Source organism: Fukomys damarensis, unplaced genomic scaffold (genome assembly GCF_012274545.1).
Source record: "Fukomys damarensis isolate Sample0158 unplaced genomic scaffold, DMR_v1.0_HiC HiC_scaffold_10, whole genome shotgun sequence".
Taxonomy (NCBI): Eukaryota; Metazoa; Chordata; class Mammalia; order Rodentia; family Bathyergidae; genus Fukomys; species Fukomys damarensis.
In genome coordinates, this window is record NW_022900922.1 from 17324807 (window position 1) to 17338326 (window position 13520).

Genomic DNA, 13520 nt, shown 5'->3' on the forward strand with positions numbered 1-13520 from the left:
GAAAAAAAAAAAAAAAAAAAAAAAAAAAACAACAGAGGATTGCATGGAAGTATGTCTTATATTTTCCCTACAGAGTTTGGTGTCTTTTCAGTAAAGATTTGGTTGGTAGGATACAATGCTGCCATATTACAGGGTTAATCTGTATTTCTTTTTATCAAATGACACTGAATCTGTGTGTGTGTGTGTGTGTGTGTGTGTGTGTGTGTGTGTGTGTATGCGTGTGTGCCAGTTAGTCCTATCGTGTAAAATTTCTCTTTGGCTCAATTTTTAAAAATTTAAACAGCTTTTCTAATATTATAAAAGTTTATATTATGTTATCTCCTTGAATATTTATAAAATTGGAATAATTCCACAATGCAGTTGAATAGCACTGTGAAGTTATACAAAGAACATATCCTTATTAATTCGAAATGTACTCCATGTAAGGTCCTGTAATGTTAACCATAATCACAGATGACACCAGAGAGAGCCCAGAAGACATTCTATGTGAAAATGTATCCACCTTTTAACACATCTCTGAAATGATAATGGAGAAAATATACAATCAAATTGTTAATGCTTCATTTAATAGGTCTAGGGGGAGAAACAGAAACCAGAACTTAAAAATAAAATACATTCAGACTTCAACTTTTCTGTGAACTAGGAAAGATATAAAATAATAATAATGATTAAATGAACATCAATTTTCGAACACCTACATATATCTGAACAGATTGTGTACCAACTGATATTTCTGCCTTGCTTCTGTGAGCACAGAAATCCCTGGGACTACCCCTAGCTAGACCCCAGCTTTTAAGACAAGTGCTTTGGATCCAGTTACCTAATCTCTCTGTGCCTCAGTGTTCTCAGCTATATATGTTAATACTCACCTTACGTGGTTATCGTGAAGACCAAATTAAGATCATGTCAGTTAAGCACAGATCACACACTTAAATATGTTAGTTAATCTGGAGGAGTCTCTTCATTCAGGAGTAATTTGGCTTCCCAGTGGACATTTTTAGTTATCAAAACAGGGTAGTGGTATTGTCATAGATGTGTACATGCACTCTACTAAACATAATAGGCAGGACAGCCTCAAAAGCAAAGAAGCACCTGCCCCCCAAAAGCTAAAAGTGTCAAGGTTTAGAGAGCTCCTGTTATCATTAACAGTCCTCTACTAAGAATCTACTCTACACTGACTCTGAGTCTGTGAAACTATAGTACAATGAAATATAGAAGTCTTTTCACTCAGAGGATTATAATCTAATAGTAAACCTGTGGCTTGTCACAGTCTAGGGATGGGGAAAGCTGAGGAAAATGCAGACAACACCCCCTTTTTCAGTATAGAGGGGCAAAGAGGCACTCAGGATAACCTTAGACTGACTCAGTCCTCCCATCTCCACTCTCCCTGGTAGTTCTCAGAATACCTTGGATGTGCTGGGAAATGCAACATCTTGAGTTAGGGAGAAACTTACCAGAGCAGCCTGGGCTCTGTTCCTGTCACTTCTTTGTATGTCTTTGTACTATTACAATGAAATAGGTGAGACTGGGTAACTTTATAAATAGAAGAGGTTTATTTAGCTCACAGTTTCGGAAACTACAAGTCCAAGATTGGGCAATTCTCTTGATTATCCTCTGACGAGAACCTAATAGCAGACGGCATGAGGTGGGAATATGGGCAAGAGGGAGAAATCATATCGCAAGACAGGAAACCAGAGTGATTCAGGGGTGGGACTTGTTCTAACACAACTCATCTCACATGAGCTTAGGAGTTCCATGAGAGCTACCCAATCCCCTCCAAGGGCAGCTCTCTCAATGACCCAAGGAGTTCCCTGCTTTAAATATTCCATCTCACTGCCCAATATTGATACCCTAAGGGGCTAGGGATATAGCTTACTGGTGCTATGCCTGCCTGGTAAGCACAAGGTCCTGAGTCCTATCCCTGGTATGACCCCCAAAACATAAATAAATAAATAAATAAGAAGAAGAAGAAGAAGTAAAAGTAAAAATACTGACACCCTATAGAAGCACATGATCCCTTGGAGGACAAACCATATTCAAGCCACAACACTCCTGGGCCAAGTTGTCCCTCCGTGCTGTTGCCCAGCAGGTCCTGTGGCCTCTGAGGTCCAGAAAGCAAGGAAAGCTGCTTTGTGGGGTCCTTAGCTGTAGTACAAGCGAGGCATGTACAGATGTACCTGTGTTCTGGCAGCTCTCCTGGGCCTTGAGGGACTGGCTTGCCCTGAATCCTATCCCCTGAAGCCCAACTATGACAAAGCTGATTACTGTTACTTGTTTTTGTGAGTGCTCTGTCTCCTAGACACAGACAAGTAAGAAAAATGGAGCCCAAAATGCCAAGGCTGGAGTGCCAGGTTCTTGGTGAGGCAGACTTGCAAGAGAACCACATACCCCATCTGTATTCTGCGGAACAAAAGGAAATGGGGGACGGGGAGCACTGGATGCCCTGTGACAGACACATGCTCCAAGAGGAGTCCAGAGTCCCCTGCTAGCACAGCTTGCCAACCTTGCTTAAGAAAGATAGGCAGGTCTCTTCTTCAGAACTTTGCTTTGAAGTTTCAGCTAGTGCTGTGACAGATGCTGAGGACACAAGGACTCGGCCATTTCCTACAGAATAGGTCTGAGCAGTGACAACTCTGACCTGGCCCTCAGCGTGATCTCTCCCTCAGTTCTGGGGAATTTTCTGTAGGTCTCCTTGAGAAAAGCCACTTCTGCCTCCTAGGTTTGAATCCTGGCTCTGCTGTCTCTAACTGAGGCTCCAGGAAAGACTCTTGACATCTGAAACCTCTTTCTTCATCTGTAGCATGGAAGAAAGAGAAAAATCCCTCATGAAGTTTGTGTGGTTTTAACTATTTGGTGCATTACAAATATAAATTATAATCATCTTTTCTTTTGCTTGTCGAGTTCTGCTTGCCCTGTAGTTCTGTCACAAACCATGTGGCCTTAAGTTAACAGGTACAAGCAGATAGATGTACACTTACAGAGCACTTGCTACATATTGAATCTCCTGTCCATTGTTTAAGACACACATATGGAAAAGCATCCCAAGGAAAGCCAAATGTTCAATCCACTCTGTCTCAGCCCATACTTCAGAGGAAAGATCACCCTGGAACCTGACCTATTCCTTCCATGGCAATGTTTGTTTCTCTAGGGAAAAGTGTCCAGAGACTTTACACAACCATGTGTTTTAAAAGGAACTTGAAATAAAGTTGGCCTAGAAAGCACTTTCCCTTCTTGCTCAAATCTCATAATGGATGTCATTTGGGTAAGACCCGTGTCCTGGCAGGAGCTGGTGAGTAGAATGAAAGCCACTACATCTGCGTCGGGGTTGCATGCAACTCTCTGCACATTTTCTACATCTGCACAAAGATGAACTGAGCTGCAGGGCAAAGGAGACATCAAGGCCATGTGTTTTCTTAGGTTGCTCCTCTGAGCCAACACAGAAACAGTTTATGGACTGGGGCAGAGTGAAAGGTTGCTTTTACCCATACACTTTTCTGAAGATGTGTTTTTGTTTTGTTTAGGTTTTGTTGTTGTTGGTTTGTTTTGTTTTTTGGACCAGGGATCGAACTTGGTTCCTTGCAAGGCATGTGGCAAAACCACTGAGCTAAATCCACAGCCTTGAAGATGTGTTTTGCTTCAAACCTGGGCCTATTCTGGGTATAGAAGCTGCTACTTGAGGCTCAAAATGTTGATGCAAGCACACAAGCTGTAAATACGCTTCTCTGGTCACAAGAGGGAAATATGCCCTAATCTTATGAGGAGTCACCAACTCTGCAGAAGACAATCAAAGGTTTCCCCTGGGAGGCATGAGAAGGCATAGGACCTGAGGCTACATGAGCTGTGGGACCTGCTACACCACAATTTCATGAAGGCAACAGACTTCACTGTGACTTCCTCCATGTCCTTTGATGCTGTCTCACCATTCTGTCAACATTTCTGGAGTTTGGGGGGAGGGGGGAGGTGTTGGCAGGAAGGGGCACCCAACGCAGAAGAGCTCTGATTCAGTATTCTGGGTGTCTTCTAAGTAAATCAGAGTTGGCAGGGAGATATGGAAAGTTTTCAAAACAGACAACCCACCCTCCCTCTCCAGGAGTAGAGCTGACTAACAGATGTCTGATTATATTTAAACCAGAGATTCCCAAGCTAGCATCTCCAGGAAGGGACAAGGTTGTTTCTTTTATAATGTCCAATCTGTTGTGGGCTAACTTTTGTCAAATATATTAAAAGTAAATGACTAGGATCATGAAATAAAAAGAAGTTCTAAAAGACTACAAGTTCTAGCTTCTTATTCAACAGGTATACAATTACATTTCAATAAATAAAATAGGAACCAACATAATTTAGGGAAAATAAGGGAGTCATAGGAGCTGGAAACACTCATGGAATATACACACAGAGGTGATTTCTAGATCCTGTCCTTGTCTCATTGCAGACCAGGGACGGTTGCAGAATGGCAAACCACACTTTGAAAAGCAGCACTGGAAACCCAAGAACCAAACTGGAATAAGCTAGATGATCACTGGAAAAACCCAAAGAACTATTGTATCTATTTGTATAGTGTTTTTTTCAGTATGTGTTAGCTTTTATATATATATTTTTATGGATATATGGGTGTATACGGACATAATTGTATATCACTTATGAACAAATAAGTGTAAATATATTGAGGAATGCTGAAACGTTTCACAATAAAAAACTACTTAGAGATAATCCTTCTGGATACACAGTGGAGATTACATAAATGCCCTTGGAAGTGGGTTAGGGGATGAATAGACCTGCTGCTGGTGAAGCAGATGAAGCTTGGTGTGAGCAGTTGGTCTGACTGTGAATTCTGGGCAATCACAAAGCCTGGGAAAGATGTCATCCACACACATAGTTACCAGTAGTGTTTCTAAACATATGATCTGCAAATCTTCTGCCAGGTCTGTTGGAGCTGGTGGGCTGATGGGAGGTCCAGTCAGGCGAGGTCCCCAAAGAAAAGAACATGCATGAAGTAGAGATCAAAACAGACAGGAACCAAACTAATTTCCAGCATCAGGGCAACATCAAAGTGTAAGAGTTAGAGCTGCAGCTCTAGAGCTCAAAAACTAGATATCTTTATCAGCTTTACTAAGACGCAGTAAGACCTTGCATAGCCATATGGTACATGTGTGATTATCTACGTTGATTTATTATTATTATTAATTATAACAAAGTCTGTAGTGTGCTGTGCTAAGTGACAGAGTTGTGTCATCAGATGCCCTCTGACATCATCAGATGCCTGGGCTTAAACACATCTCTCAGCAGCCTCCTAGAGGGTCTCGTGTTAAATGCACATTCTGGCAAATTCCCCTCAAATATAATGACTGGAAGTTTTCTGCATAGTTGAGCATAGGAGCCATACCTAAGACTGAAGGGGAATTTCAAAAGGATAAGAACTAAGTACAGCTGAGGCACAGATCATTTCCATGAAACAGCAGCAGCCTGGAGTCTTGGTCTACTATTGATTGCTAGGACCCACAGGCTCAGATTTGAGGCTGAGAATCCCTGTAGAAGATTTGGTCATGAAATCCATGTGGGAGAGTGATTCAGGACATCGGGGCGGGGGGATGAGGTGACGTAAAATGTAACCCCCCACACACGCATACACACTAAATTCCCATGTTGAAAGCCTCCAATCCTTCACACAATGGGTCTAATGGGGTTTCAAGGAGGTAATTAGGTTTAGATTGCCTGGGAAGGTGGGGTCCTCATGATGATATTAGTACCTTTATGCTAGGAGACACCAGAAAATCAGTGCTCCTTCTTCCTCATCTCCCACTTCCCCTTCTCCTTCCTTCCAATCTTTCAATTCCAGCCTCCAAAACTTTGAGAAATAGACTTATGTTGTTTAAGTCTGTTATTTTGCTGAATAGCAGCCTGAGAAGGCTAAGACAGTGGCCAGTTTTGTTTGTAATGACTACAGGATGTGGTTGAACCACCTTTCAGCACCCTCGCTCACATCTGACCTCTGATAATTTTCTCTCCTCAGTCTCCCCAAGACTGAGAGAGCTGAAAAGGACACTATAGAGTGGAAGAGAGATCAAATTGGGCAGGAACCACCTAGACTAGAACCTCACCTCATTAACCCATAGAGCCGTGATGGTGAACATTTTAGTGTTTTCAATGATAACAAACAGCTTGTTGTGGCATGTGTGCCATAGCTTCACCACCACTGCCATAATGTACCTTGGGAAAATAAGATAAAAGTGGCCCACCCCTGTGGTCCAACATAGACCTGTCCTGCAGCCTGTAGCTTAACAGACCTTTGGCTGAATTTCAGGCCTCCTTGGACAGGTGCCTTATCAGGAAGCAGTGTATCTTATCAGTACATTCTCCAGACCCATAACCTTGTACCTTATACAGTGCATTAGTCATATTTTTAAGTATTTTCTATCTTATATGGATACTTTGAGGAAGATGGCACAGTGGTGAGCAGCAGAGAAAGAGCTTCTCCAAGATTTAGTGTTCTGGCACTAGAATATAGCATCATGAGGAGGAGGAGGAGGAGGAGGAGGAGGCAGAGGAGGAGGAGGAGAGTGAGTCCCCAGCCCCAGGAAAGATCTGAGGCAAGAATTGAAGTCTATGGGGAGAATTAAGACAGAAACTTTATCCAAGAAGAGGGAAGTACTAAGCAGCACTCTCTCCCAGAGTTCCGACTCTCCATGAGGGAACAGCAGGCCAAACCTGCAGAAGCACAGTAACTACTGATCCTAGAGGCCCTCCACAGAGAAATGCACCAGAGGAACAGAACAGTAGATGCAGCTGGTGAGTTACCCAGGTTCAGACCTTAACCAGGAGAGGGTAACTGGCTGGTAGCCTCTTGGAGAGGGCCAGCTGAGCTCAGAACTCAGAATAGCTACAGGCAGACTCCATCTAGTGCCTCCCAGTGCCTTGGTTTGGGAGCTGAGTTCAAGTCAGCAGGAGGTCAGGGAATGTAGTTTAAGCTGGCAAGAGACAAATAGACTGTTGTAGGCTCAAAGAATCCAGTTCCAGCCTCATAGCCAGAAACCAGCCTGAACTTCAGAGGAACTAAAGAGGCAGGCTGGGTGGAATTATCCACTACCCCACAGTGTAGCTGAAGCTAGCTTGCTGGAAATAATCAATTTGGCTCTGGACTCTGTCTGCCCACATTGACTAACAGTGACAGCAGAGACATACCTTGAATCAGACATGTTGGGGTGTTTTTAAATATTTTTTTCTCTTTTTTCCCCTTCTTTCCCCCTTTTTCCTTTTCTTTTTTCTTTCTTTTTTCCCCCTCTTTTCTGTTTCTTATTTTGTTTTTCTTGATTGTTTGATCAGTTTCTAGTTTTTTATTATTGTTATTATTCTGTTCTTATTTTATTTTTTCATTTTTTCTTTCCCACCTGTCTTCTTCACTAGTTTCCTAAAGTCTATCCTCCAGCCTTGCTTCTGATCTCTTCCTCTTCTTCTATTTCTTTCTTTTTTTTTTTTTTTTATTCCTTAGCCCCTTTTAAATCTTCTCCCCTAAGGGTAAAAAATGCCATATCAAGCTTACCATTGTTATTTTCTAGGCTATATTTGATGCCATTGTTTTGTGGATTGTGCTGCTTTAGCCAAGGTGACATAATTGTGCTAATCATTTGTTCCTCCTGGTATACCAAGACTGAGATTGTCTAAGGGTGAAAAACAAAACAAAACAAAACAAAAAACCTACAACCCGGTGCCAAAGAACTGACAGCTGGGCCAACTAGGCAAAAACTTCTCATCCCCAATAAATTGAAGAGATAGGATCCTGCAACAGACTCAAAACAAAAGCTGGCTACATCTGGCAAAAGCTTCTGAGAAGTAGTCATGTCCTAACAGTTCCAAATACTGGCAATAAACCTGCTCGCCATATGCAATTTACAAGCATAAACTCAGGAATCAATTTTTTTAAAATAGAAAATGAGAAGACACTTAAACAAGATGTAACCCCACAGACTTTCAGTTCATCAAAGGCAAACTCTGTGGGCAATGAAGTGGAACCATCTGAAAGCCACCCACATGGACTCTCTGAAGTAGTAACAGCAGAGGTAACAAAGCAGATGAACAAGGCTCTAGAAAAAAAAAATCAAAGCAGTAATAATTTCCAGATAACTACAGAGATAATTACCAGAATGAAAGATACAGATTAAAAAAAAAAAATAGAGGAGCTCAGGAGTGCTTTGGAAACCACAAATGCCCAGCATAGGAAAGAAATGGAATCTGTGAAACAGATTCAAAGAGGTATCCAGATTAAAAACTCCACTGAAAGTATATGCAGCAGAACAAGCCAATGTGAGGACAGAATATCAGATATAGAAGACAGGATTGTGGCTAGTGAACAGGAAAAGAGAGATTGCTTAAAATAGCAAGGGACCATGAGAAATCAACCCAGCAACTGCTATATGATGCAAAGAAGAATAACATAAGATTGATGGGAGTCAATGAAAAGGCAGGAGATAGCACAAATGACATAAAAAATATATATTCTCAGAAGTAATGGTAGAAAACTTCCCAAACAGGGAAAAAGAATTTGACATACAGATAAGTGAGGCCTATAGGGCTCCAATTAGCCAAGATTAAAAAAAAAATCGTCCTCAAGGCATATAATACTAAAGATTCCAGAAATTCCACATGCATATTAAAAGCTGTTAAAGAAAAGATACAAATCACCTATAAAGGAAAGCCCATTAGAATCACTGAAAACTTCTCAACACAAACTCTAAAGTTAAGGAGAGCTTAGAGTGAAGTATTTCAAGCCCCAAAGGAAAACAACCTCCAACCCAGATTGATGTACCCTGCAAAACTATTCTTCAAAATTGATGAAGAAGTAAAATACTTCCATGACAAAGAAGACCTGAAGAAATTTATGACCACCAAACCAGCACTCCAAAGTGTTCTGAAGGATATTCTAGAAAGAGATAATAAGGATTACAACTCCATGAACCCCGACAGAATGAATCCACAAGGCAAGGCAAGAAATTAAACTGAAAAGGAAAGAAAGAAGCCAACAGCAGGAAAATAACGTGACAGAGATAAACAATACATATCAGTTTTAATCATCAATATTAACAGACTCAATTCACCAATCTAAAGAAACGTACTGGCAGAATGGATCAAGAAACAAGATCTAACAATGTGCTGCGTATAATAAACACATTTAATTCAAACAGAAATTCACAGACTGAAAGTCAAGGGATGGACAATAATATTCCATGAGACAAGAACTTGGAAAAAAGCAGGGGTAGCTATTCTATTTGAAGACAAAGTAGATTTCAAGCAAGGACTGATTAAGAGAGACAAAGAAGGTCACTACATCCTGGTAAAGGGAACTATCTTATATGGAATTTTCTATGGCTTTCATAAGCAGTTACCACAAACTTATCGGCTTGGAGTTTATAATATATTAGCCAAAACTTAGTAACATGCAAATATTTATCACTTCACAAAAATTCAGACGCATCTTTTCTGGGTGGTTTTGGCTCATGATCTCAAGATACAATTTTACACTACCTCGGCTGCAGTTGGTTCAAGACCTGACTGGCTGGGGACCTGCTTCCAAGCTCACTTACTAGCCTTTGACAGGAGGTCCTGGTTCTTGCTATGTGAGCTTCTGCAAGGCTGCTTACAGCATGTAGAGGATTCCACAGAAAAAGTGATTCCAGAAGCTACATGTCTTTTAAACCTAATCTAGAGATGAGTATGGTGGTACATACCTGTGATCCCAGTATCTGAGAGTTTGAGGCCAGTCTGGGTTACAGAGTAAATTCAAAGGCAGCTTGAACTGCATAGTGAGATCCTGACTCAAAAAAACAAAAACAAATAAATAATCCTACTGTAATCCAATCATAGTACAGTACCAAAGGAGACTCAAGGATGCTAATACCAAAAATAGTAACTGTCTATACTGCCAATCAAAGACACACAACCAGCTAGGTGCAGCTCTGCTAGCAGCTCCAAGTCTTCAGTACCAGTGCCTCTCCACCCCTGAGTTACAACTCTGGTGCTCTATGTCATTCCTATCAGCTGAACAGCCAAGGCTTAAATTTGGCTGCTATCTGTAGTTTTTCTTAGCAGCTTTTGCTGCTCTCACCAGTGGTGGAGAAAATGTCTCCCATCACTACCACTTGTCACCAACCTCTACTCACCTCTGCCAGAAGGAAGCTTTATTGAGACTGGATCTGGTGTGCCAGGCCCCAGAAGAAGCCCTCCTAGACGAACAAAGGAGTAGGACATAAATGCTGCTTATATAAAGCAGCAGAAAACCTATGATTGACCCAAGTTTGAGCCGTCTGATTGGTCCAAATTCAATTGTAAAGTTTCATTTTGTCATGTAGATTATATTACAAGGCCATGAATTTCATACCTGTTTTCACTCAAATGTGTCATTTCCAAGCTCTTTTTATTTATATTGTTAAGAGTTAGTACTAGAAAAGCAGCCCTCCTCTTGAGCTCTGTTCTCTATCTTGTTAGCCTCAAACTTTTCCCTCCACTCTTGTCCCTGGGGTGAGTTATTTTCCTGATTGTATATATGTAAATTCTAAACAACATCAAAATTCATTTAATTTACTAAATTTCTAACTTTGCAGGAAAATATTACTGTTCAGGTCGTGGATGTCTAGTTTTCATCCCAGCTAACGACTTCTTGCCTTGTCTCCCTTTCTCCTCTGAAAGTTTCTCTTCCTTTCCATTGTGAATATGAGACCTTGTGTCTGTGAGAAACTGGCCATTTTTCTATCAAAGGATATAAAGAGGAGTGCCTTCATCTTAGACTCCAGTCCACCCTGGCTGGCCCCTCCTGAACACAGTGAAATTATGGGAAACTCCTGCTCCTTTTAAATTCTGGAAACATAGCTAGCAACCAAGATATCAATAGCCAAGGCCTTTCTGTACCCCTTCTGCCCTCTCTCCTCCCACTCTTCTTTCTCCACAAAGGTGTGGCTCCTCCCCTCGTGCTGCTTAAACTAGCCAATCCCGATAGATTGTAGGCCTTGAATTCAGCCAATGAATTTAAAGAATAGCTGCGTCCTTAAGTGGGGGCTTAAAAACCACTGCTTCTCTGCTGCTCCTCAGCCTGCTGCCTAGAGTCTGAATGGACTAGTGCCCTTCTGCAGAAGTAAACTTTAAACTTTGCTTTGTCAAGTTCTCATTTGCTATCTGAGTACCTTCTTTCGGGCACCAGCAATATGAGTCTGGGGGCTCATTCTTAAAATATCTAAGATGAAGTTAATGGTTTTCCAGGACCTCTCATGAGAGTTTTAGTTCTCTTTTTCCAGTTCAGCTGCTATGGCTGCCTCGAAATTTCACAAAAGGGAAAACCACAAACTGATTGCTCCATACCTGAAAATATCTGCCCAGCTGGCCCCAGAGAGGGGTAAAGGTAGGAGAACCCAGGTGTGAGAAGCCCTTTCTTCCAGAAGGGGGATTCAGGCTGAGCAGAGCTCCAGGAACAGAGCACTCACCTTCTGCCTCCTCCTTCGTCCTGACTTTCCTCTCTTCTCTAGAGCCTATTCCCTGTCCAGCTACCCCATCCACCTCTCTACCTGTGGGCCTCATTCCCCAGAATAGGCACCAAATGGCTGAAGGTGCTGAACGCTGAAAAGGAAAGTGCTGAGAAGATTCAAGGGCAGCTGTTTTAAGGAGAAGGGAGAGTGGGGAAGGAACTGACTTTATATCCACTCCTTGACCTTGGGCTTGACCTCTTCCTGTATTAGTACCAAAATGCAGCCAGCTTCCTACTACTCACTCAAGTGATAGGCAATTATCCCCCATGTTTCTCAAGGTTCCAGCTGACTCACTTTCCCTGGAAGGTTCCCAGAAGGAAGCACTCCAAAGAATTACTCCTCTGAAAGGGTGGGCGCACTTAGAATTCCTCACCCTGCAGCTCCAGTTTGGACAGGAGCCAGGCATTCTTTTGTTGTTGCTGTTGTTTTGAGACAGGGTCTCACTATGTAGTGAGACTGACCTGGAATTCACTGTGTAGCCCTGGCTGGTCTCGAACTCACAGCAATCCTCCTGGCTCAGCCTCCTGAGTGCTGGGATTACAGGCGTGTGCCACCACACCCAGCTCAGGCACTTCTTATTGACATGATCCAACCAAAGCGATGTGGCTGAGTCTTTTCCTCGCTGTATTTGAGGAACCCAGTTGAAGACATGGTCATGGTAACCTGTGGAAGTGAACAGCCAGGGCTATGACATGTGGACTCTGAAGGGACCCAATTTCAGCTTCCTCCTGTGAGGGCAGAAACCTGCAATTTAGAATTGGGCAACTATGGGTTAACTGTGTTTTTACGCTTGCTGAGAGAAAGAGAGAGAGAGAGAGATTGTAACTAACTATAGCCACTGCTGTAATGTAGACTCACTAGATCGAGGCAATCTTGGAAAGCCCTGCCAAGCCTCCCTTCTCCCTCCTTCACTGCCCCTCTGCTTATATAATTATGCTTAGATTGATGGCTATTTCCCCCTCCCCACTGAAACATAAAGACGTAAAAATGAGAGTAAACTTCTGTTTGAGGCTCTCCAAACTGACAGTAGTCACTCACTGAGCAGCCAGCATTAAAGCTAATTCGCTCCTATTTCGTGAGTCAGAGTGTTCTGTCCAGGTATCCTAGCTTCCTTCCTGCTTCGTCTGCACAGTGAGCTGTTCCTTCCTTGTGCCCACAGTAGAACCACCACCATCCCAGCTGTAATTACACAAGCAAGTGCCTGGCCGGGTCCAAAGGCCCTCAAGTCTCTAAATGACCCCAGGAGATGAAATGCCCCTGTTGTACTAACTCATGCCTCCATGTTTCTGAATTTGTTAGGATTCTAACAAAAATATGAAACAAAAAGCTGTCTAATAAATCCTTAGTACAAATGTATTTGGAAAACTAAGTATAACTACATTCCTTATCCCAAATCTGTCTCAAAAAAATATATTATCAAAGTAAAAACTAAGTGCATAATGGCTTGGGTGAGGTAATATGATGGTAGAGCATCTGCTTAGCATGCACAAGACCAGTATTAGGTACCTCGTGAATGGCAGCTTTGTTTCTCCTTTCCTGGTGATTGCATTGCTCGATCTGGTTGCCTCCACGTTGATCCGGGGGTCCACCCCAGGCAGGAGTCCGATGTCTCATCCCGCAGAGTGTTGGCTTGTCTTAGGCATCCGAGTGGAACGAGCTGGTCTCTCTTTTATACCATTCTAACTGGGGGTCTGTGGCTCTGGTTTGGATTTTATCACTTCACACATACTGGACTGTTTGAGTAGATATCAGGGCTGCACACACATTTCACTCTTGGGGTTTACATATCAGGTTTCACACATTGAATCCATTGGGTTAGATATCACTCTTCACTTCACTCTTGGGGGTTACACACAGGCTTCACATGAAGTCACTCTCGGGGGGTTACCTTAGGTCAGTCTTGGGAGGTTTCATTCTCCCTCCTTGGGAACACACTGACACATTGCTCTTCACATTGACATATTCTCTCTACACTATCATTATAATTTATTTTGTGATTTTGGACTCATTCAG